Here is a 27,135-nt window from a genome sequence, read left to right as displayed (position 1 = left end):
CATGCTCAGACCTCCAAGTCATGGGAGCCTCACCCTGGAATTGCTACCTGCTAAATGCCTCCCCATCAGGCTTCCCCAGTCCAACTCTTGGCCATTCAGAGTTATGAAGCAGAATATTCCAAGAACCTCCTGCACTTATCCTTTAAATCTCACTTCCACATTGCCACCAGTTTTCTTAATAAAAAAATCAGGTCAAAACATGTTTTTTGTCTTCTTTTGTGGTGCTAGTTATCAATCCAGGGCCTCATGCAACTAGGCAAGTGCTCTATCACTGAGCTGCATCCCCAGCCTTCATCATTTAATTCTATTGCTAACATTTATGTAATGTGCTGCTCTGAGTAGACTGGAAAGAATGACTTTCTACCTAGAAGTGGTCAAAACATAATCTCCTTAGTTTGGCAGCTGAGGACTTTGACAATTTGCACAGTCTTTCTTTTCATCTTTATTCCCACACTCCAGTATCACAACCCTCTTTGCCCTCCTAGCATACTTCATTCACTAGGCACTCCAAATACCGTGTCCTAAATCACTTCTGCACTTTTGTGCATCTGTGCTTTATCATGCCTCGATATCTTCACTTAAAATATTCTTTCCCACCATCTCCACCTGAAACCACATTTCAAATGTCAATTTGGCCATAATTTGGGGGCAGAGTTATCAATTGTCCCTGGATTCTAATTCTTTCATGTGCCTGTCCTCTTTACAAAATGAAGAAGTGATTCTGAATTTACATTATGTTGTAGCTATCTACAAGGTGCTAACATATAACAGTGAGCACAAAAATAACAAACCTGGTTCTTGACTCCACAGGCCTTACATGGAGGTTGCAAACATTATTAATGTAAGCATTATTAAAGGTAGCAGAGGGTTTAGGATATAGCTCAGTGGTGGTATGCTTGAGTTGCATGTGCAAGCTTCTAATTTCCATGCCCAGCACCACAAGGAAACACACACAAGCCCCAGTGGACAGGCATATGGCCCTGAAGATTAATAGTAGATCTGACTGACTTAGGGTAGTCAGAAAGTTTTTCTAAATTAGATTTTGCAGTTAAAATGTGGTGTAAAAGGCAAAAGGGACAGGAGTTCTATTCAAACTGGGGTCACCAGACCTACTTGGGACTCTGTTCCCATTCCTCAACAACACCAGGAGAGTAACGAACAGTAAGTATTTAGAAGTTTTTAGAGCAACTGGACAGAGTAATTTTATATATTTTGAATCTCATAAGAGGTGGGGCTTGTATTTTATGTCTCCTTTACTCATTTTCCACTATTTCATTTTTATTGTACTTATAAAAGTATCAGTCTTTGATGGATTAGAAATTTAACAAACAACTGGTTTTTTATCACAGGTTGCCTGCAGAGCATGGCCCCAGCCAGAAGGAAATGTATAAAAGGGCCTGCAGGGGAACAAAGCAGGCTAGTCCAGGAGGCCGCGGCAGTGGAGAGGAGGCGAGGCTGGCAGTGTGGGACCTGAGGGCATCAGTGTGCGTAGGAACCACGACCGAAGGAGCAGTGATTGCTGCTGCCCTCAGCTAGGGAATGACGATGGACCTGCAGGGCTTCTACATTCACTGGCTGCTTGAAAAGGATGAGCCACAAGAGAAACAAAGGAGCAGAAGCAGGAGTGGTGGGAAGACAAAAGGTAGGTTGCGTTTAAGAAGCTAGGAGAAGAGAATGTTCCACGTGGGTGCAGTGGCCTGCAGTGTTGAATAGACAACTGAGAGGAAAAGCGGACTGAGAAATGTCACCTCGGTGGACTGACATAAAAGGTCATTGGGTCTTTTGTAAAAGCAGTCTGGTGGGCAGGTGGGAATTGTTAGGTATTTCAGAGCCCCCACAGAGCAAGCCCCCTCCTCTCCTTTCCCTTTACCCCACTCTGGCCACAAGGAACAGGGAACCTCCGCACAGCTAAGGCACGACCTCCCTTTGTTAGTGACTTTCTGCCTAGTTAAGGTCTTTCTGCCCCACCGGTTTCTTAGTCAGATGTTCCAGTGAGACAGGGGCTTCCCAAGAGCAGTTACTCCATCCCCCCCGCCCCGACCGAAACCTCTTGTTACACACCCCAGCCCCTCACCCACCCCCACCAGTGGCCTAGTGCTCTCCCACCTGCAAGATCCCTATATAAGCCTCCAGCTCAGCCCGTACAGTTGCTGGTCTCCATTCTGTGAGTCAGCCTGGCAGGCTGCGACTGCCGCCCCAATAAAGCTTGCTTGAACGTCCTTGTGTGCCCCCCTTCTTCGGTGACCTTTCAGGAATAATCTGGAAAGAATCAAGTAAAGAATGTGAGAAACAGGAAACAGAAGAGCAGGAAATGGAAGACCTGGAGACTGGAGGCATGAGTGGACACTGGCATTTTTGACTGTAGCCACTGTAGTTTTAATAAAAGAAAACTGAGTATATTTTTAAAAACAAAGATCTCCTGTTGAACAGCAGAAGTTGAATACAAAAGACAGAAAATAATTTTTTTCTTAGGAAAGCGAATTTAATAGCATTGTTGAAACAATACCCTGTAAAATCTACGTCACCTGAGGAGGAAGGAATGAAAAATGCTATAGGTGGGAAAAAATGGATGTGTCGATGGACTGAAATTTGTCTGAAGAGTGTGGTCTCTGTGAAAAGAATGGGCAAGTTAGCTACAAGGAAAAACACTGCAGTCAGGGAAATAAGGGTTTGATTTAGTGATTTTTGAAGAAAATATATAGCCCCATATCTTTCCTGTTAACATATTTTTCTTAAATATTTTCTATTTCTTCTTCGAGATTTGTTTTGAAGAGTATTTGTCACCTTTAATTTCTTTGAGACAATGAAGAAGAATCTGTTTGAATTCTTTTTTACTTGCAAGAGGCCTCCTGGTCTAAGGTATGTTAGTCTTCTGCTTCTATTCCTTTATTTATGGCAAGCAGACGTTTGTGTGGTTCACTCAGGTTTGCTATGTCTGTACAGAAATGCTATGATGCTTCCCTTCTGGTTATTAATCATCTCTACAGCAGTCCCACCCAGGCCAGCTTTATTCCAGAATCAGGAGGAGGAGGAGAATGAGCTGGAGTAGTTCCAGTTTCAGTTTGGGTTTGTCTCCAACACTCAGCTAAACCGCCTGTACTTCATGCCTTATCCTCTGTACCTGCCACAGACTGCAGGGCTCAGATTGTGAAGTACAGGGAGAAAACTACTGAGCCCATTCAGCCCCAGAAAGTCTGTCCACCTATGCTAATGAGCCCTCTCACCTTCCCCATCTCACAATCCTGTGTGAAGACTCGCCATAAATGATTCCACCTCCCTACCTTGTTATAATATGGAAGTAGATACACCTCTAGGGACATTTCTCTTCCCATTCTAGATCTCAACAATTCAATCAAAGAATCATTAGATGGGCCTTTAAGAACTATGACACTTTTTGAGCTGGGATCATAGACTGGCAGATCACAGATGGAGCCCAGCTGGCAGATATAATTTTGTTTGGCCCACACAGTTTCTGAAAGACAGGAACACTTCATATGAAAATCTAAATTTCAAGCTTCTTTTCTAACAAAGTCAGAGGATCTGTCAATCCTTAATGGCACTTTTTTGCACCGTAAAAATTGGCTGCGTCTGAGCTACAGCTGTCTTCTTGCGATGGGGTGGCTGTATCTTCTACTTTTCCTATTTCTTACTGCCTTTAATTCAGTCCCTACAGAGTGTGCTGATCACCTGGCTGTGGTTTTAGAGGAGCTAGGGTGTTACTGGTCTAAAACATTTCCCAGTCCACATTTCACTTTGTTTAGCATATCGCTTTTGTAATCTAGCTTTGTAGGAATGTTTTCTTTCTCTCTTCACTCAATGTGGATTTTCTTTTCTATATTTTGTTAAATTAATCCTTTGGAGTGATCAGTTCTATTTGTTAGTCTTTTATTATTTAGTGCACTTAAAGGAAGAGGACTATAATGAAAGGACTTTTATTTCATCAAAACCACTGAAGTATTCTTTATCTTTTTAATATTTTCTATTTCAAAAATGGGCAGTTATCAATCTAGATTTTAAAACATTTGGACATCAATAATCATGGAATTGTTGTTCAAATGCTTTAAGACCTAAAAAATGACATTATACTTTCACATATACAAAAATAAGGAGTGGTGTATGTATTAATAGAAGAATCAAGTTATACCTCAAGTTGTAGACCAGAAAGAACTTTTAACAAATTTGCTTTTCCTACATTTCATTTTTCTTTGGTTTTCATGGTAATCTAGATATGCAAAGAAAATGTAAATCACTTTTAGAAAACATTTAAACATAGTTTAAGAAATTTATAGTGTGTCCACTCCTTGCTGATGATAATCCATGGGTATACTTTAGGATATCTAAGAATCTCCTCAGAATTTGCATTGCTGTGCATGTAGATTTCAGCACTTTTCTTGAGAGATACATCTGCATCCTTGAAAATAAAGGAATACTGATGAGAGTTCACCTTTGCTGCTTGTTATTGGTTTTAGGGTACAAGTCTCGCAGCCACCCTGCTCCCAATCTTGCCCTTCTGTAGTCCATTATCTCATAGACTAGGCAGGAAATTCTTTATACAATACAATCAGCCAGTATTTATCTACTCAAAATGCTCCATTGCCTTCCCATGTATTTAGAATAAAACTTGAACTTTTTAATGTGGCCATCAAGTTCCTACAAGCTCAGCCACAATGCCTCTCTGACTTCCAAGTCTTCTACTTCTGCCCTTTCCTCACTGCACCATGAGCACTGAGCCCTTCACTGTTCCCAAACAAGCCACATTTGGTCTGCTGAAGGAAGAGTTTTCTCACTTGCTGTTCCTCTCCCCAGCTCTGCAAAGCCTTGCTTCCCTTGTCATTTGAATAGCAGCTCCAGTATCACTCGTCACCAAAACTTAACCTTTCACAAAGTATGACAGTCCTCCTTGGTCACTGTCTGATGCAGAGCACCTCTTCATGCTCTTCAAGCACTCATTCCTACCTGATGATATCGTTACCCATCTGAAGTTATCTTGCTCAAAGACTGGTCTCTCTCTCACCCTCTACTGACACTATGTTCTTGACCATGAGATCATGTTTTTACTGGAATAGCTCCAGTTCATGAACTGAATCACTACAATTTATAGGTGATGAAAGTAGGATTTAGAGAAGAAAAATAGCCCTCACAAAGTCACACCTCAATAGAGGCAGAGACCGTGTAATCTACAGCTCCTGAAATCAACTCAGAACCTTCTTCATAATCCTTTGCTTCAGTGAAAGGAAAATTCTAAGGATGGTTGGACAAAACAAAAATGTAATGATGAATATTGGCAGCCAAAGTTTATTTGTAATATTATTACAACTATACACACACACACACACACACACACAGTGATAGTTCTTTCTAAGCAAATGCACTCTGATAGATTCTAAAGGCTGCCCACTGACCTAATTAAATAAGAATTATGTAGGAGTATTCTAATCAACAGTCATTTAATTTTAGTACATTTATCATTAGAACTGAATGCAATATTTGTTATCTATGTTTATAGTAGCATATTTATATCCAAAGAAATGGCATACAATGCTATTATTTAGTATTCCACATGGTTCTTCAGCTACTAATACTAAGGAGATTCATAATATAGCAATAATAATACCATCAAAGCTAAATGTATATAATTTCTTTGTCTTCTTTAGAAGTCAAATTGCTAGTGAGTTTAAATTTTCTTTCTCAGACTCCAACAAATAAGCAATTTAACTGCCAGGCACTAATTGAGTGAATTACTCTTGAATGATTCCAGAGCCAGATGAATCCCATTAAACTGGTGATATGAATCTTCCCTTTGACAAAAATTCAGTGCCATCTAAAAGACTGAAAACTATGGCTAAGGAGCTCATTAGTAAAGAACAACCAAATAAGGTTTTAAAAAATTAGTTGTCTCAGTGAAACAAACATAGGTCTCCTCTCATAAGACCTAAAATAGATTCTGCTTAAGAGGAAAGCATTTCTCTCTCGAGGAACATCAATTTAAAAAGCAAAAGTGTATCTGGCTTGGGACAATATTCATTGCCAGAACAAACTGCAGCCTAGTTAGAGACTCATGGGACTAAGACAGAGACTGTAATCTCAGACTAAAGAAGAACTTGGTCTCTGACTCATGATGGAGAGGAGTCTCCTGGAGAACGTTGTCAGCCTGTCTAGCCTTTGGTTCAAACAGTAGGAGCTCAGAAGGGAAGCTGACTAAAAAATAACCTTCAAGCACTGAAATGGCTCTGTGTGTCCAGTTAAAACTTCAACATTGTTAAACTAAACCCAAACTCATATTTTCTCCCTTGGTGTAAAATGAAGAAAATTGATTTAAAGATTCTAATTAGGGCAACCCCCAGAAGTCTTGACTCTCAACGAAACTTCTCCATGGAGATTCAACACCACAGAGACTGTAGCTATGAAGATGGCAACATTGGGAAAATAAACATTGGGAAAATAAACACTGAAGAGAATAATTCTGTGGTTCCTCGTCAGGAATCAGGGGCAACACAATTTTTAAGAAATCTTCTGTATCTTTGTACTATAAACAAGTCAATGAGATAGTTAACCTAAGTAATGAGCTCTGATATTTTTAATTCTGAACTTTTTATTTTTAAAAAGAGAAAGTCCTCTAATCTCAGGTCCAAACCGCATGTTCACCAAGAATCCTGGATTTGGCCCACTAACCTTTCTGTATGCCTGGTTGTTTGTCAGCAAATTAAACCCTACTCTTTTATATCCAGTAGTTCCATGAGGGAAAAAGGAAACATTCTGGCTTGGGTAGAGCAAATTTGAAAGTATTTATGGGAGTTTTACTAAATAAGCCCTGTGAATTGCTGGCTCCACCAACACATAATGTCTTTAAGTAGCAGCAGAGATGGTGGTATCTGATATGGGAATAATCTATCCTCAGAATTATTAAATAACTTCAATAGGATTCTTCATGTATATGGAAGTGCTTATGGACCTAGTGCTTCCTTACCATCCAAACCATCACCCTCTGCTGCTAGAAACAGACAGACATTCCACTCAACAGTGGTTGGCACCCGTTATTCTACAAATGCTCCAATATTACTACCTCAACTGAGACATCTTAAAGATTATTTTTCACAAAAAACCTTTCCAAATCTTTTATATCATTCAAATCCCTCTTTCCATGATAATCCTAGCCTGCACTGATGATTCTGTAATAGGATCCCTTTCAGGTCAGAGACTGTTATCCTGGATTACACTTTGTTTCCTCCCTGCAACTAAAATGAAAACTGAACACAGGAACAATATCTTCTATGTCTTCATTAAAAAAAATTTCAAAGTGAACACTTACCAAGTTGTTTATACATTCTGGCAATTTATTATCCTGATTTCTGATTTATAGGACAAATCCCATGATGATTAAAAAAAAACTTCACTGGGAATATTTTTTATAAACTTTTTGAAGACTGATAATGATTCACTTACAATATTACAGAAATTTGGTTAAAACTATGTGAGTTTATGTACTGTATTTGTAAAAACTGCTATCCTTGTAATAGTAGTTCTTCTAGTTCTTCTCTCCCATAGAATTTAAATTTAAAGCCATCTACTTGCCACAAGGTAAATTAACATATTTTACATAAGTACAAAAGAACTGGGAAATGCCATAGACATTTTTAAATTCTAAAAAGAAATCTCTTGTGCAAATTAGAAGTCAACCAGCAGGATTCCTGAGCCACAGGCAGAAATGCAAGATACAGATCTCAGAACCTAAGAGTCTCAGATCTTTTTCTTCTTTTACTTTCTAGCCTTAAAATTTATCATTTGAAAGCAGCTGGGAATAACAGAGAGAATCCAAAAGCATTGTATATCAGCTTTCCTACCTTTTGAGTCATTCTCGAAGAAGCCTTTTCTGAGCTTCTTGCAGGTGCAGTTAGCTGTAGCTGGTACCTGGTATAGGTTGATCACTTTCCCTGCAGCAGGAGAGAGGGGCAGAAAAGGGGATATCTGATCAGATAGTTTTCCTCTGACTTGCGAAGTATCCCCGCCCTGGGGAGGCAGAGGTTCGAGGTCACACCATTGGAGGCAACACAGGAAGAGGAGAGGGCCCTCTTCACAGGTTTCTTGTAAAGCACAGAGATAACATTACCCAAGGACACAAAATCCCTCAGGAGCAAAGTTAGCCTGAAGGTTCAGGCCAAGTATTTTTTTCTAAGTTGACCTTAATATGTGAAAATGTTCATGATAGAGGCGAGCTGAATTTTGAATGAGGAGTTTTAGAAGTCCTGCTTGCTCCCATACATGTCCTTGGACAATTACCTGAAATTTTCAATATAATAGTCATTCTTCTCTTTGGACTTCCAGGAAGACCATGGTGAAATACAACTGCCACCCAGAAGTTAAATGAGAATCCTCCTAGCCCAACTTTCCTAAATCTGGGTAGAATTGCTGCTTTCATGCAGCTCGAGGAAAGGTAATATTTTGCTTAGACTTCTGCTAATACCTAAATAATTTGGATTCCTCTTCATGGGGACTGGCTCATGGGGACTAGCTGATCCTTCCTCCTCCTCCAACAATGGCCCCCACACGACTTTTGACTTCTTCAGTGGTTTATTTACATACCACGCAAAATTCATTCACCAAGCACTTTGAGAGATCGATCAACTTTAACTTGAAGATTTGGGTAATGTCATGGAGCACACAGTCTTCTGCTAGCTTCTCTCCAACCCCACTCTTCCCTCTCCACTTCTTTCTCTTTCCTTCTTTTAGAACAAAACAAATGTTTACTCTATGCACACCTTTGTGGTTATACTTTTTGCCAAGCAAGATATCAAAATATTTCATTCCAAGCCAGAGCTTTCTCTAACAGGAATTCAATTTCTGGTCACCTCTTCACCTTGGCAGCCTGATGTGATGAAGTAAACTACTGCTGTTGACATACTCTTTAATGAAAATCAGGGAAGACAAGAGTTGAAGAAGCCAAGCATGGAGGTACATGCCTGTAATCCCAGCACTCCAGGAGGCTGAGGCTGAAGGATCCTGAGCACAAGCAGCAACAAAAAGATGCTAAGGGGGCTTCGTCAAAATTATTTAAAAATGTCTTTGCTTCAAAGCACACTCTTAAGAAAATGAAATAACCCCCAGAATATGAGAAAATACATACAAATCATCTATTTTGTAAGAGACTTAAATGTAGAATACATAAATAGCCCTCACTACTCAATAATAAAGAAACCTATGTTTGTTTTTTTTAAAATTGGACAACGATCTCAATAGATAGTTCTGCAAAGAAAATATACAAATGACCAATAAGCATGGAAAAGATGCTCTCACATCATTAAGCATCACAGAAATGCAAAGCAGCATGCACTGAAATATTACTTTGCTCCCAGAAGTACCCAGTAATAGTGTTGAGAAAACATTTTTTCTTCAAAATGAACTATGCCCAATAGATGTAGTGTCTTTATTAAGTCAAAAGCACTGAGAATTCTCTGGCCATTATTTCTGAAAATACTTTATGTTTAAAGTGCTTAAATTATTCTATTTGAGTGTCTCAAAAATGTCCTTAAATCAACAAGTGTTGTATTATGTGTAAAGGGATTATAAAATTACAAAAAAAAAAAAAGTTTACTGTTGATCACATTCCTAGTGATGGAAGCCAGTATGATGTGCTGATTGATCATGCTTCACTATGGATGGATTCCTCCTCTCCGAGGATCAATTATTGCAGTTGCTGCTGGTTTTCTCAGTGTGATACTGTCACTTTATGGGTTTGTTTACATAGCCAGCTCTTCTAAGAATCTAGCTTGCAGTTAGAATAAAATGACAGTAAGTAAATGGGTGGGACCTTAACTGTGGCAGCCTGACTGGCTCACTATCTAGGATTCCTGTCATCTTATTTAAAGGCAGAAAATACATCATATTTTTAAAATTATAATTGCTTCTTGGTAAAACTGAAAGTAAATCAACTAAGACTTAAAAATATTCTTAAAAAGATTCACTTGCACATGATTTAAAGTAAAAACTCAATGTAATCTTCAACTATCAATGTTTAATGCAAACTATGCTTCTACATTTTGAAATAAAAATTGAACTATGTATGTCTATCTACCTATTATGGTTTATATATAGATGTTCTCCTAAAGCCTCATGTACCCATAGGTGGGGCTTTTGTGAGGTGATTGGATCATGAGGGTATGATACTTACCAGTTGATTGTTCACTGATAATTTATAGGTAAGTGTGATATTAGGAGGTGAAGTCTGATTGGAGGAGGTGGGTCGCTGGGGGCGTGGCCTGGGAGAGTCTATCTCCTTCCCTTCTCCCTTGATCTTGCTGTCTGCTCCCCAGCCATGCCATAAATGAGCCTCCTCTGCTATGCCACCCTGCCTTAAAGCCAGCCAACTATGGACTCAAACCTCTACAAACTGTGATCCATAAAAAACCTTCCCTCTTCTAATTTGTGGGTGTTGAGTATCGTGTGCCAGGGATGATGAAAGTAGCTACAACACTACCCTAAATTATTCTTTGAGTTATAATCCTTCACTAGATAAACAATCATGACTCATACATCTCTACCTCTGACAATTTAGACCTACAGGATAGCTGAATGTCAAAAGCAAGCAGCTTTTCATATTTATCAACATTTTTTTTTCACTTATCCAATGGCTTTTTTGAAATGTCAGCTATTACCATATATAGGAATAAATCAGACACACAAGCTTAAACACCACGTGGTTTCTTTTATATGAGAAACCCAATATATAAATAAAGAACAAAATAAATGCTAGGTAGTAGGAAATAGGGAGGTAGATCTTTTTCAAATGGGATGTGGATCAAGAGATAGAAGGAAGGGGAAGGAGGGGAGAGGAAGAAGATTAAAAATGAATTAGCTATATTATGTACATGTACCAATTCCTCACTAGGAATGTAATCATCATGTAATGTACAAATAAAAATAGAAAAAATGAAGCATTTTGCAATGTAACATATACAGTGATAGCCCATATTTGGTCTTTTGTTCTCTAAATTCCCACCTTCCTTGTACCTAGATTTTCCCCATCTCATCGTTCAAAAGCAGTAGAAATTCATGCCTCACTTGGATTTTTCCTAGAATAAATTTTCATAATTAACTTTTAGTTTCCTCATACTTGTTCAATTTTTAAAAATTCTTTTTACTCTGATCTATAAGATCCATGATCACACTTATTAGTCTGTAGCTTACAGTTGCTGGTAATTATATTCTTTATATTATACTGTAACACTTAAGAATAAACTAAATCACTTTTTTAAAGAGGTTTTGTATTTTAAAAATGTAAAGTTTATGAAAATATGACTTTTGAAAATACATTTTTATCTTTATATATTCTATATATTAGTCTTCTGAGGAATAGCTGGCCAAGAATGTTGCCCTATTTCTAGGCTGTATCTTCACACTGTTTGTTGTTTCTTATGCTGTGCAGAAACTTTTTAATTCGATATGATGCCGTTTGTTGATTCTCAGTGCTATTTCTTGTACAACTGGAGTTCTGTTTAGAAAGTCCTTGCCTATACCTTTGTCTTCAAGAGTTTTACCTATTTTATCTTCCAGCAGATTGTTTCTGTTTTAACATTCACATCTTTCATCCAGTTTGATTTTTGTTTAGTAAATGATGAAAGATATGGGTCTAGATTCAATCTCCTGCATGTGGATAGGCAGTTTTCCAGGCACCATTGATTAGCGAGGCAAGCTTTTATTCCAATGTGTGATTTTGGTCCCTTTATCAAAGATCAAAAAGTTGAATGTTCTTGGTGTTGTTTCTGCATCCTCTATTCTATTCCATTAATTAAAGTGTGATAAAATGATAAGCAAAGTTAGAAGTTATAGAGGACCATTTTCTTAGGTGAGGGAACACTCTCTTCTCAAACACAGAAATAGAATAAATTGAATTGTCTTGGAATTACAGAGACATGAGTGCCCTAGAAATATCAACTAGAAAAGCACTGAAGCTCTGAATTTAAAGAATGAGTACAAGTAAATAACACTAGAAACAACATAGATCATGATAAAATACTTGGAACTCAGGGGTGAAATGTTCATAATTTTTGGTGCATAAAAATTTCTTACAAAAGGAAAAGAATCTATGTGGAAAAAACAGGAAAATGATAGCAAGGTAAAAAGATATAACTGCTTAATACTCATAAAAAGGCATTCAAACTTATTACTAATCAAAGGAATACAGATTAAAATGAGTTTTTATTCTCAGTCTGGGAAAGATAAGAAAAATTGAAAACACATTGTGGACATTTTTTTTCAGTTTGTATTGCTCCAAACAAATTACACCAAAAGTTGGTAGCCTAACTAAAACAATGATTTTGTCCTACTCCTAGATTCTGTGGATCTAGGACATAAAGAAAATGCAGTAGAGCGGCTTGCTCCTGTTGCACAAAATCCGGGGCTTTACCTGGCAAGACTCAAGAAGTGGAGAGGCCTCAACAGCCATGGGCAGCAATCACCCAGAGGTATTGCCACTCACTTACTCATCTGGTGGTTGAAGCTGAATGCTGGCTGGGAACTCATGGAGACTGTGAGCCAGAACACCCACCTCTCTCCTCCCTATGTAGCCTGGTGTAAGGGCCCATATCCAGATGTCCCCCAAAGCCTCATGCAGCCATAAGTGGGCCTTTTTGGAGGTGGCAGGATCTAGAGTGTGTGATGCTGGGATTAAGGATGTGATGCTAGGATTAAGGGTGCCCCACCCTGAGTATGATTGCTACCCACCCTAAGGGCATGTAGCCTAGATAGAACATAAGGGACAGAAAGAGGGCTACTGTTGTCACTGCTTATCACTTGCTGCTTTTTCTGCCTTCTGCCTACCATGAACTGTTCCTCCTCTGTGATGCCCCTCTGCCATATGCCACCCTGCCTTGAAGCAAGCATATTATGGACTAAAATCTCTACAGTCAGCCAAATAAACCTTTTCTCCTTTAACTTTGGGTGTCTGGTAATTTGTCTCAGTAAATGAGAAAAGGAACTAGGACATCTGGCATGGAGAGCTTCCTCCTTTTATATGACATCCAAAAACAAGGATTTCAAAGGAAGCAAGTGGAAGCTATATCACTTTTTCTGACCTAACTTGGGAGCCACATATCATCAAATCTGCTGAAGTCACTAATCGTCCCAGATTCAAAGGAAAGGATCACACTTCATCCCTCAAGTAGAAGGGCACCAAAAATCACATTGTATGAAGACAATGTAGAATGGGAAATATTGTTTTAGCTATCCTCAGAAGACACAATCTGTCACAGAAAACCTGTAGGAGAATATATACGCTCATAGACTACCAAATATATTTCTGAGGGCTAAACTGCTAATGTAAACTAAAGGTGTTAAATATGTCCTGTCCTTTATTTCTCTGAAAATCATATTCTAATTGAGGAATGGGCCAATCTATTTCCCTTCCCAAATATATAAATTCAAAATCTTTTAAACATAAAAAATTAGTTTTATGGCATTTTATTTAATGTAGATTTTTCTCCTGTAATTGTTTTATTGAGTGATTCAAGGCATCACTTAAAAATTCATTCACCAAATAATTACAGCATTCCTACTAAGTACCAGAAACTATATGAAAGGTTGATCAAACTGAACACTATTGCTTTTACTATGAATTTAAAAATCTGTTGGAGAGATGGATGTTACAGAAACCATTATGTAATTTTAATTAGAACCTGTGAGAATTGCTTTTAAAACAATATTTGGGAAAATATAAATTTTCAGATGGAATTAACCTATATGATGGATCAAGGAATTGACACATAAATCAAGTGAATTATTTGGAGAATGGGGATATATTCCTAGCAGTAAGAGAATTCATATAAAAGTCCTGAATCAAGATGCAGATTGGCTTATTGAACAAACCAGATGATGACCAGTGCTTTCCTGTTGTATTAAGTAAGGGGTCAGAGGTACAAGGTGAGTATAGAGATACAGAAAGAACCCAAACTAGTCATGGCCTTATACTAATAGTAAAGATTTTACACTGCATTTTAAGTACATTGAGCACTCTGGGGGATTTCAAAGCCAGGGCATAGCATGATATAATTTATTTGTATGCATTTTCCAAACATTATTCTGACTTTTCTCTAAAAGTGAAGGTAATGGGTGTTGAAAAAGGGGAGATTAGTTACAATTTCAGTAGTGGTCCTAGTAAGAGATAAGTGTAGTTAGGACAGTGTGTTGGAAGTGGAGGTGATTTATGATACATAAATTTATATTTGGCAGAGAAATGAAGTTTATTGGCCATCAAAGCTCAAAACTATGTGGCTGGGGATGTAGTTCAGGGGTACAGCAAAGCTCAAAGCTATGAATTGCTGATAATACCACTGATAGCCATAGAAATGGTTACCCACCTTCTAGAAGACAAGTTAGCAGTATATTAACATTTTTAAAATGTTTCATTCTTTTAGACACATAATTTCCACTTCTATGTACTTATCAGAAGAGTCATGGATAAGTTCAAAGAATTAGCTCAAGTCATATTTAGAATAATATCATTATCATTGGACAGGCTGTAGATATTTGACAAACGATTGTTGATTGGCAGATCTTAGTTTTTAGACAAGATTTTCCAACAAAAGTACTAGGATTCTTTGAAGAAATGTCTGACTTATCCTCTAGGGCAGAGAAAATACAAAATGATACCAGAGAAGCAGCAAGTAAGTATTCAAAGAACAAAAGGATTAAGGACAAACAAAGGGACATAGGAGCCAAACTGGAAGAGTTCCCATTTAGAAAGCTGGGGCAATTGAACTAGCACAAGAAATTTGTAAGGATTAAAGAATAAACAAACATATTGATAAATGTGATTGGATAAATGAGGGAGGAAAAAGGCAAATATTCCTCATAGAATTCCAAATAATTCATCCAGAGAATGTTCCCCCTCTAGGAGATGCACATCCTAACCTTTCTCCCCCACCTCCTTATTCCTGCCCTCCTTGAGTGTGGACTGGATTTAGTAACTGGATTTTGAGAAACAAAGGAGAGCTCTCTTTACAGTGAAGAACCTGATAACCTTGACTGGGTTATCAAAGTTAACTTGATTAGGCATGTTGGCACCATTTGTTTCCAATATGATATGAGCTCTCTTCACTTCTGTGCTATTTTTTCCTAATGCTCATAATTTCAGTCTAACTATGAAAGAAAAAAAAATCAGGTAAACCTAAACTGAGAAGGATTCTACAAAATATGTGACTTTTACTTCTCAAAATATTCAAGGCCATGAACAAAGAATAAGACTACAAAGATGACTAAACACAACATGGTACCCTGGATATTAAATTTGAGAATTTTAAAAAAGGATATTAGATGAAAACACTCATTAAATTCTAATGAAGTTTTGAAGTTATATAATAGTAATGTACCAACATAGGGTTCTTCATTTTGACAAATGGACCATAGTTTTATGGACTATTACTTATAAGGGAAGCTGGGCAGAGTATTTGGGGGAATCTGTGCATTATCTTTGAAATTTTCACAATTATTCCAAAATTAGAAGTTTATTTAGAGAAATAATTTTCCACTATGGTTGATGGAAAAGGAATAATACCCCTAAAAGAATTCTGAACTATTAGAGGAGGGGCAGAGTCTCCTTTGATGGTGATTTCCCACCCACATGGTATTTGCTGCAAGTATTTCTATGCTGTTTCCTTATTTACGCTTGCCTGGTGGTTATAATTTTCTTTTGAGAGACTAGGAATTCCTGTAACTAAAAAGAATTATTTCATATAATTCAATGTTTAAATATTTCATATAATTCAATGTTAAATATTTAACTATTGGTTAAATATATTGTGGTATTATCACGAAATAGAATGCAGGTATAAACATTAAAAATCATATAAAATCATGTATACTGATGGTGAAAGTTTTATGTATTATTAACAGAGAGATCCCCTTTTGGATGTTTTGAAATATGAGAATATTCTCTATTGTCACAGGATTTGCTATAATCAAAATTAAGGGGCCAGGCATTTAGTTCAGTGGTTCCGCCATCTGCCTTGTAAGTGCAAGGTCCTAAGTCTGATCCCCAGCACAAAAAAAAAATGTAAGTATTTTTGTTCTTAACTCTGAAACTGATCTTTTGGTTAACATATGGAGGTCCCTCTAATATAGGACTTTTGTACTAGTCTTAAATTTGTCTGGATGTTAGGCCCTAAGGATTTTACATAATCTCATTGTAGGCCTCAGTTCAAATATTGCCTCCTCAGATAACTTCATAAGCATCCTTCAAAATTGTATTTGATTGCCCCATCTTTCTTTCTTAGAATACTCTGCTCTGTGAGGCTACAAACACTGATCACTATCTTAAATTTTATGATTTAATTTTCTCACTTGGCTATTGGGAGTCTATTCCTTCCAGAATACAAGTTCCATAAGAATATGAACTTTATTTATCTCTTAGTTATTCTGCCCCCATGCATGGTACAGGGCCCCCACACAAGAAAGGTATCCTGTACAAAGATGCAAAGTTAAGCCTTGCCTGTAGACATAGCTTTGGATCCTCTACAGAGAAGTGATAGTTGAGTTTTGAAGCCAGGAGAATACAAGACATCACCTACGTAAAGAATGCAGAAGTAGAGGGCTAAAAACGGATGAAGTGGAGAATAGAGGGCTGCAGGGAGAAGACAAAGAAAAGTGAGTATAGAGGGACAAAGAGGTTCAGGATAGTGCCTTAGGGGCCAACATAGGGAGAATTTCAGGAAGCAGGTGCACATTACCTAAGGCAGTGCTAAAGACTGAAGTCAAGGAAAGCTCTTAGTTTTGACAACTCAATTCTGAACTCTGATGAGCAAAGTTTGCTTGTCTATAGAATAAAGAATATAGCCCTCCACCCTGAAATCTGCCACCTCCTTGGCTTTTCTTAGAATAAAGCTTCAGCAATATTTGCTTAACAGGGCAGGACGGCTACCAGATCATTCCACTTCTACTGAAGTAAGTAACTAAGTAAATGCATAGAGAAATTCCAAAATGGAGTCACAAAAGTCTATAGTATATTTGAAGTGTTTTACATAACTTGTTAAAACAAACAAAAAGGCAACAGTATTATTCAGTGGATAACAGAATTCAGATAATAAACTACTACCTCTGACTGCTAGAGCACATACCTAACCACAGAGCCACTGGATAAGTTCTTGCCATGACACTGTAAGAAGATGTTAAATATATTTTACTGTGTGGGCAACAAAAACATAAGAAAAAAGATTGTATACTATATATTGGAATGTTAACAGTGATGCCCTGTATGTTGTGAAGTTATGATTAATTCCTTTTCTTTTTTATATTATTCTACATGTTCTAAGTTTTCAGAAATTTATATGCATTATTTGTTTAAAATCTTCATGTATTTGACATACTTGTCCATTTAGCAAAAAGATAGCAGGATAAGTAAAAGCCAGCATATGTCACGCAAGACATTCACCTTGACTTTACAGTGTTTATTTCTCAGTAGCAAATAAAACCAAGGAAACTAACATTATCTGTAGAAGTTTTGTGACAGAATAAACATTCTTCTTCCTCTAGACTTTACATCACCAACACAGCCATAGTAAATCCTTGGTTTCCAAATGAATTTGAGTTAATACACCCAAAATTTATTTATGGTAAGCATTCAAAATACTGATTTCCGTAAGATTGCCAGGCATTCGATAAGATAGCTTTAAACATAGTTCACTTAGATACACAGTAGGAGAAGCTTTTAGAAGATGCCATGAAATGAGAAAAGTCCTTATAAATTAAGAAATATTAACAAAAGCAGGGCAGAGGATGGTTATTTTTAGTTAAAAAGCAAAGCAACAGAGTTTTGGGAGAGAAGGCCTAGAAAGAAGGCAAAGTGCTAGCTCTGCCGAGCTGTGTAGGATCACCCCACTTACTTATTCTATTTGATTCCAGGCTTCTACTTACTTCCTACATGATTCAGAAAGTGCCAATGGCTGGCCCCTGTGTTTCACCTCTCAGATCAAAGCCTCGCTGCTTTTAATGTATGTCTTAAAATATAAAATAAATCCAGAAAACCTGAATTTTTCCATACTCCAAAGGATATTTTTATTTACTTTTCCCAAACCTGTTTGAAAAATTCTTTCATACATGAAACTATACCAAGAAGAATAAAAAAAGATAATTCAAAACACAAATACCAGGAGGCAGTTATGAGAAACCCATATGGTATTATGTCCCTAAAGACTTTGCAACAACCACAGACTCCACGTGTTGTTCCTTGTACATTGTTTCTCATTGTTGTTCCTTGCACACGAAGGTACCATCTGTTCTCACTCTTAATTTTCATCATGACAAACCCATAACTCTCCTCTGACTTCTCAGCATATTCTGACATAACTCAGTCCATGCCCCTCCCTTCATCCCCCAACTCTGGAAGCTTTAACCTGACTCCTCAGGTTTTCTTTCTCCTAAGAGCTATCTCCTTAACAGAGAACTGGTAACATTTCAGGTTGACATGGTGAAGGTACTTAAACATGTATGAGCCTTGACACCAAAGACCAGAATCTACCATCATGCCTGATACCTGATCCATTGACTCACACAGCAAAAATAAAATGTCATTAGAACACAGATTCAGCTTTTAACACTGCCAAACATAGAAACAGAAAGTCTGGGGGTGGGGGTGGGGGTGGGAAGAAAGACCGAATTTCTGACTGTACTTATTCCTGAACACCTACTCTAGGCAAGTAGTGTAGTACTGTGTTAAGCCGAGCTGTACATGCCAAGAGAGATGTTTTTCCTAGGTGGCAGAAATCCAAAAGATGGAATCTGTGGGGCTGGGTTCCAAACATGTAGGGTCTTCTCTATTCTCTAATTCCAAGATATGTCACACTGTTGAAAAGTTAGGTCTTGTATATGTGCTGCCGAAGCGAGCACAGAAAAGTTACATTTTGAATCTTTACAATCACCCCAAAAAGAATCTTAGGGATAACTTTTAGAAATCTGGTAGGGCTGGATCTACCTAAAGGCACAATGATGTCGCTCTTAGAAACAAACAACTCTTTGACTGCCTGACTTATTTCCCAACTAATTTTCATCATGGCACATGCTCCTCCCCACACCTGAGTCTGAGATCCCCCGGTTGGAATTACTTCTTGACTTACAGTATAGGTTGCCACATGTCACTAAAAAGACATAAGCACAGAATAGTAGAAATGACTCATATAATAAGAGAGCACCTAGCCCATTCTTTATTTTGAACAGAACAGAAAGTGAAGTTCAAAGAAGCCATGGGACCTGTGCAAAATCACCAGGTAAACAGTAAGCAGCTTGTCCTTAAACCCTGATGTAAACCCTCTGAGTAAAAATTCTTTTTTTGGTATATTTGTGACACATAATAACTACATTCATCTTGGAAAGTTGGCACATTTACATATTGCATTTTAACCATTTTTATTCCCTTTTCCTTCATCTTGTCCCCTCCCTCCTTCCCCAGATCCTCTTCTCATTTCCACAGAGTCTACCTTCTTATGTCCTACTATCTCTTTTAGTTTAGGAACTATGGGGTATTTAACCTCAGTGACTGATTTATTTCACTTAGTATAATGGTCTCAAGACCCATCCATTTCCCTGCAAATGTCTCAAATTTATTCTTTCTGGATGATATATTTTATATTTTATTCATTCATGTGTTGATGGACATACTGGCCAGTGCCATGATTTAGCTATTATGAGTTATGCCGCTATAAACCATGGGTATGCATGTATCACTGTAATATGATGTCTTTACCTCTTTTGGGAAGATACCCAGAAGAGGTACATTTGGGTCAAATGGAAACTCTATTTTTGTTTTGTTTAGTTTTGTTTTTCTAAGTCAGAGTCTTGCTATATAGCCCAGGTTGGCCTCAAACTCATGGCAATCTTCATGTCTCAGCCTCTCTAGTGTTGAGATTACAGGCATGCACCACCTATTTTTGTTTTGAGGAATCACCATACTGATTTCCATAATGGTTATACTGGTTTATATTTACATCAACAATGTAGAAATGTTCTTCTTTTTCCCCACGACTTTGCCAGCATTTGTTATTTCTTGAATCATTAATAACCAAATTCTTTTAGTTACTTTGCTTGTTACTGAGACAAAATACCTGACATCTAAAGTTAAAAGAGGAAAGGTTTATTGCATCTCACAATTTGCAGAGGTTTCAGATCATAGTTGGCTGGCACCAAGGCAGGTGGGATGGCAAAGGGGCATCATAGAGTAGGCAGGAGGCAGCAGGAGCCAAGCAGCAAGCAACACATGACAAATTCTTTCTGTCCCTTTATATTGTAAACAAAGTGGATACAATATACTCACACCTGGAGTGGGACACCCTTAACCCTATTCAGCACTATGCCAAACCAATCAGTGGACTAATTTAGTAATCACACACCCTTGATCCCAGCATCACACACTCTAGACCCAGCCACCTCCAAAAAAGCCCTACCTATCACCATATGAGGCTTTGGAGGGACATCTAGATGCAAACCATAACATATACGTTCTTACTGGAGTAAGATGGAGTCTCACGTTGATTTGCATTTTTCTAATGGCCAAAGATGCTGAACATTTTTTCTTGTACTTATTGGCCAATTGTACTCTTCTTCTGAGAAGTGTCTATTTATTTCAATTACCTATTTTTTTATTGGATCTTTTTTTGGGAAGGAGTCTACTTTTCTGTGTTCATTATATATTTTGGATATTATTCCTTTACCTGCAGAATAACTGTCATACTTTTTTCTCATTCCGTAGGTTGTCTCTTCACTCTGTTGGCTATTTCCTTTGATGTGCAGAAGCTTTTAAATTTGATATAATCCCATTTGTTGATTCTTGATGCCATTTCTTCTGGAATTAGGATTCTGTTCAGAAAGCCCTCACCTATGCTTATGTCTTCAAGAGTTTTACCTATTTTATATTCCAACAGACTTGACGTTTACATTTTTATACCTAGGTTTTTGGTCTATTTTAATTTGATTTTAGTACAGAGTGAGAGATAATGGATCTAGGTTCAGTCTTCTGCATGTGGATAACCAGTTTTCCCAATACCATTTGTTAGAAAGGTTATCTTTTCCTCTGTATATACTTTAGGCTCTTTGTCAAAAATCAGATGCTTGGGTTTCTCTGGCATTTATTGTATTCTATTGGTCAACAGTTCATTTCTGTGCCAGTATCTTGCTGCTTTTATTTTTGTAGCTGTGTAGTATAACTAGTCCAGGATTGTAATGTCTTGCACTTTTCTCTTACTCTTCAAACTCTTCCATGAATTTTAAAGTGATGGAACACTGCTCAACTTATTCTGTGAAGCTAGCATTGCCTTGATTCCAAAACCAGCCAAGGACTCAACAAAGAAAAAATACAGGCCAATCTCTTTAAAGAGCATAGATGCAAAAATTCTCAACAAGATATTTGCAAACAGAATACAACAAATCATAAAAAAGATAATGCCTCACGACCAAGTCAGTTTCATCCCAGGAATGCAAGAATGGTTCAACATATGTATATCAATAAATTTAATACTTCACATGAACAGAGGAATAAAAAAAATCACAATTATCTCAACATGCGTAGAAAAAGCCTTTGATGAAATCCAACATCCATTTGTGATATAAATGCTGAAGAAAATAGGTATAGAAGGACCAGACCTTAAAATGATAAAAGCTATTCTTTTTTTGTTGTTAAATTCTTTTATTGGTACATTCTAGGTACACAACACAATTACATTTCTCACTGGGAATTGTACCTTTACATAATGCATCTTGGTTCTTATTTTTTCCCCATTCCTAGTCCTCCCTTCACCCCCTACACCCTTCCCTATTTACAAAGACTTTATTTCCATTTTTTCCATTTCTCAGCATTTTTCCTTTCCCTTCTTTCCTTTACCCTGCCCCTCCTACTACCCCTACCCCTTTGGACCTTTTCTTCCTATTTTGCATAATCGATTATTCATTCTAATCATTGGTACATTTTAGGTAATACAATATAATGACATTCATCATTGGAAATTTGCACCTTTACATAACCTCTCTTGGTTCTTATTTTTCACCCTTGCCCAGCCCTCTCTTCAACCCCTCCATTCCTCCCTATTTACAAAGATTTTGTTCCTATTTTTCCATTTTCTCATATTAATCCCATTCCCTTCTATCCTTTCCCCTAGCCCTCCCATTTCCTTCACCTTTGCCCCTTTTCTTCCTATGTCACATTACCTATTATACATTTAGTCCTTATTTACACTTTCAGTTTCTCACATCAGAGAAACTATTTGGTATTTACACATGTGTGTCCTATTTATTTCACTTAAGAGTATCTCCTCAATGTGCATCCACTTAGCTATAAATGTCTCTAATTTCTCATTCTTTATGGCTGAGTAGTACTCCATTTTATAAAAAAAAGCAACAACACATTTTCTTTATCCAGTCTCCAGTTGATGGGCATTTGGGCTGCTTCCAGGTTTTAGCTATTACAAACTATGCTGCTATGAACTTGGGTGTACATATATCACTGTGGTATGATTCTTTTAATTCTTTGGGGAAGATACCCAGCAGGGGAATAGTGGGGTCAAATGGGACTTCCAGTCCTAGTTCTCTGAGGTATCTCCATACTGATTTCCACAGTGGTTGCACTATTCTACACTCCCACCAGCAGTGGAGGAGGGTTGCTCTTTCCCCACAGCCCCACCAGCATTTCTTATTGGTTGATTTCATGATAGCAGCCATTCTTTCTGGAGTGAGGTGGAATCTCAGTGTTATTTTCATTTACATTGCTCAAATGACCAGTGATGTTGAACATTTTTTCATATGTTTATTTGCTATTTTTACTTCTTTGTCTGAGAAATGTCTGTTCATTTCAGATGCCCATTTTTGGACTGGGTCTTTAAATTTGGCAGGTCTGATTTTTTTAAGTTCTTTAGAGATTCTAGATAGTAGACCTTTGTCTGCGGAACCGCTGGTGAAATTTTTTCCCACGTTGTGGGTTGTCTCTTCACACTGCTGGTGGTTTCTCTTGCTGTGCAGAAGCTGATAAAAGCCATTCTTGAAAAACCCACTGTTACATGGGAAGAAACTGAAATTGTTCACTCTAAAATCAGAAACAAGATAAGAGGACCTACTCTCACCACTCCTGTTCAAAATATTACTTGAAACTTTAGCCTGAGCAATTAGCCAAGAGAAAGAAATAAGAGACTCCAATATGAAAGGAATAATTCAACTATCTCTATTTGCAGATGACATGATCCTTTACATAGATGATCTAAAAACCCTCCAGCAAAGTGGCAGGGTAAAAAATAAACACATAGAAATAGTGTGCCTGTACACCAATAATGAACTCTCAGAAAAAGAAATCAGGAAAAAATTCTCATTCACCATAACTTCAACAAAAATTAAAAGCTGAGAAATTAACCTAACACAAGAAGCAAAAAAACCTCTGTAAGGAAACTGTAATTCTCTGAAAAGAAGATTGAAAAGGACATTATAAAATGGAATGATATTCCCTGTTTTTGTATACACAAAACCAATATTGTAAACATGCCTGTAGTACCAAAAATACTGTATAGATTTAATGCAATTCTAATCAAAATGTCACTAGCACTTTTCACTGAAGTAGGAAAAAATAGTAAAATCTATGACCCAGAATAGCTAAAGCAATCATGAACAACAATAGCTGAATAGAAAATTCTTGATGTATGTGCAAGGACCTTATAGAGTCCCTGGCACAAAGTGGCCTCAATAGTTTCCTTTATGACATCATTGTATGTGTCATTTTGAACTTTTCAACAGAAAGATCAGCATCACTTGGGAATTTGTTAGACATGCCTATTTTGTGCTCTATTTAGAACTACTTGCTTAGAAATTCTGAACATGGAGCCTCACCATCCATGATCTAATAAGGCTTTCACATGATTCTCATGTATATGAAATTCTGTGAGCCACTATTCTGTATGAGGTTTTTTAATACCCTTACCTATGTGAGGATTCCTTTTTTCCCCAAATTTTTACCACAACCCTGACACAATAAAATGCTTACTTTTAGAGTAATAAAACAACAAAACATTTCTTGGTATGGAATAGATAAATATCTCTCAATCTTTATTATGAATAATAATGATGTAGAAATCTTATTAAAAAGAAAATTCTGATTTAGTATGTTTGAGGTAGATCCAGAAACACTGCATTTATATGATGCAAATGCTGTTAGTTTGGACCACACTTTGCAAGGGGATACAGTTAGTGAGCTTCCACTGACTTCAAAACTCAGCATAAACATAGTTGTACCTCAGTTCACAAACTTAATTCCTAGCACAATTCTAGGGAAGAGGAGTTGGCTAACAGAAGGTAAATTTTTCTGAATGCTTCTGTTTGTGAATGGAATGGTTCACAAGTAGAGGCATTTGTGAACTGAGGTACCACTGTATCTTGGATAAAGGAGGAGTGAAAATTGTGATATCCTACTACTTACAAATCTTTCCTGTATGAAAACCATTGACATCTTGGAGTCCTTGGTAAAGAGGAAAAAAAAAAAAGCAAGAATCACCTTTATCTAACTTTTCAGGAGTTACTAGTGGCCACACAGTTGTAGTGGTGCTTTAAGAACCCCATAATGGACTGAGGAGAGGTTAAGACTTTGGTAAAAGGAGCAGCCCAAGGGAGCTCATTTGGAGGGGCTCTGAGTCCCCAAGAGAGGATTTGGGAGGAGAGAGATGCTACTAAAAGGAAAGTTGGGAAGCACTTTAAACTAGTATAGCTAACTTCACAGTTTTTAGCAGGCCCAGCTCAGTGCAGCCATATGGAAGAATGCCATTTCATCTGTCCAGTGTGGTCTCAAATAGGGACCAAACTGCACTACAAATGCCTCCATCCAAGCTAAGTGTTTTAGCTTTTAGCCTAAAACCACCCCATGTTGTGGTTATTGTACAGTCATCTCAGACCTGTGATTTTTTTTTTTTTTCTTTCTTCTTTCTGATTGAAACTTTCATTAGAAAAATGTTTTCTCCACAATTTCCAACAAGGAAGGAACCCAAATACTTTACATCACACATGATGTTGGACTGGACGTAAGGTGACATATGACTACCATGAATGTCCTGGGACTGATGTCCCAGGAATGGACTGGTGCCCGGTAAGGTAGACTGTTCAGCACTTGCATGACACAGGGCAAGAGAAGGTTCTATTGCTTAAGTGCTGTCCGCAACCTGAAAGGGCCATTTCCCCTGACTCACAGGCCTACATTCTATCATCATTTTGCACACTTGTTCCTTGATTCTGACTTGGACAACTTGGGCACTTCCTGGCAGTTGCATAGGCCAAAGGTCAAGTGAACGTTATGACTAAAACCCAACTTGCAGCAGAGAACAGCAGGGCAGGCCCCTGACTCATTCCTAGTACTTATGGAAGGCCAGACAAGCTGCGGTTCACCCAGAGTAGATTCAGTGTCACTCAGGTCAATTTCCTGCTGTGTCCTGGCTGAACCCATACAACATATTTTAATAGAATGACATCCCAGGGCCTATTAACATGAGAGCCTCTGCCTTCCAACAGAGTAAGATTTCTAGTACCAGGCTGTACCTGAAGTGAGTCAAGAAGTAAGGGGGAAAAAAAAATCTCCTGCTTTATCTTCCAAGTGACTTTGGTAACAAAGAATTTGTTGGCACATTAAACTTAGTTGAACTGCAGTATTTCTCTTGCTGCAGAATGAAACAGTTAAGACTGGGATATCCTTTTCTTGGTTTCTCTTTATTACAGTTACCTGGCGACTTGACCTTATGTCTTATGAGCCTAGAACCTTGAACTCATTCTCCCTAGTGGTAGTTCAGCAGCTTAAATTTATGCCAATTCTCCTGTAGGCCAAAAGAGCCTCTGTGACTTTCCAAATGCCCTGCCAGGCTTCACCAGGGAATTCTGGATGGTGTGAAGATTGAGGAAGTGAACTGAGGCTGCCAGGAATCTTCATCCAGGTTAATCATCTCTGTAGACTCTCAGAGAAAGAAGCAGGCAGGCTGGCTGAGTAATGCAGATAAGCAGATGGCTTAGGCAGAAGTTAAATGAACTGCATATTGGCTTCCAAATTCTCCTGCCTCTGAAGCCATCAAAACAACATGATGTTGCTGCAGATTTCATTATCAACCGGATGAACATTTTCCATGATGGGAGAGAAGGGGACAATAAATTCAACACCTCATTATCTTTTAAATGTGAAATTCTCTTTGATGACATCCATCAAAAGTTGTTAAGAGAATAAAAATGTTAAAGATATTCAAGTGTTTACTGAATTTTTTTAGGTAATTACATATATTTTTCATAGCAATAACAAGGATTCCATGTAATCATTTAAAAAGTGAAGAACAATTACTCAAGGCCAAGCTCCATAGTATATAAAATATCTTTTATGAATACATTTAGTAATAGAAAAAATTGGATCTAGTTGTGGATAGATGAGTTTATACAGTAAAATAAAACACTATACATTCTTGCCACATATAAATAAAAACACTATTTTTTTCCTAGGACTTTTATGATTTTAAATTATCTGAATGAGCGCACACAAATGCATGGACACACAGAGTTTAGGATCATAATTTCTTACTAGATAAACCTAGAATAAGCCTTAAGCATCAGTTGTCAGGGAGTTACAATGATCCGTCTGTGATGAATTATATAGTAGCTCAGAAAATGATTTTCTTTGTCTTAAGGGAAAAAGGGAATTATCTATTGATTTGAATTAAAAAAATCACTTCATGAACGAAGTTGAAAAGAAAAGTTTTGTTTAGCCCCGTCTTCATGTACATTGTCAAGAGACAGACAAGTGGCCAAATACCAGAACCAGCAAGACAGGGACCAAGGATATAATCAAGAGAAAGGGATCCACAACTTAAATACCCACTGAGATATCCTGGGATTTGTAGCCCTGATGATCAACACTTTTAGTACTAGAGAACTATTTTATGTCCCTATAAAGGCTTAGCTATTACCCTTGAGCTTTATAAAGGCCAGAGCCGAGTGGGTTTTTTAAGGAAAAATTAAAACACATTAATAAGTAAAAATTTCAAAGACCAAATATAGTCAGAGAATAACTTTATGGGTACATTCTGTCAAACTAAATTCTTTCTACAAACTAAATGTATTACATGAAAGCAAGCAATATTCATTTATATCATTGATTTGCCCTCAAAA

At 37.5% G+C, this 27,135-nt stretch overlaps 1 long non-coding RNA gene across 4 annotated transcripts in view; it reads right to left on the bottom strand.

Annotated features, from left to right (window-relative positions):
• The window catches only part of LOC110344406 (uncharacterized), a 556,324-nt gene that overhangs the window by 137,935 nt on the left and 391,254 nt on the right, over positions 1 to 27,135 (bottom strand). For 3 of the 4 annotated variants that reach the window (XR_015444734.1, XR_015444735.1, XR_015444736.1), the window contains exon 6: positions 7,842 to 7,931. This is a non-coding gene — a long non-coding RNA (uncharacterized LOC110344406). Of the gene's footprint in view, positions 1 to 2,053; positions 2,260 to 7,841; positions 7,932 to 27,135 lie in introns of those variants that run through there. The other variant, XR_002386983.2, reaches the window with a different exon arrangement.

The sequence above is a fragment of the Heterocephalus glaber genome, unplaced genomic scaffold (genome assembly GCF_053883595.1).
Source record: "Heterocephalus glaber isolate CG9 unplaced genomic scaffold, H.glaber_assembly_v1.0 deba00001606, whole genome shotgun sequence".
NCBI lineage: Eukaryota > Metazoa > Chordata > Mammalia > Rodentia > Bathyergidae > Heterocephalus > Heterocephalus glaber.
This window is presented reverse-complemented; position numbering and strand designations above follow the sequence as displayed.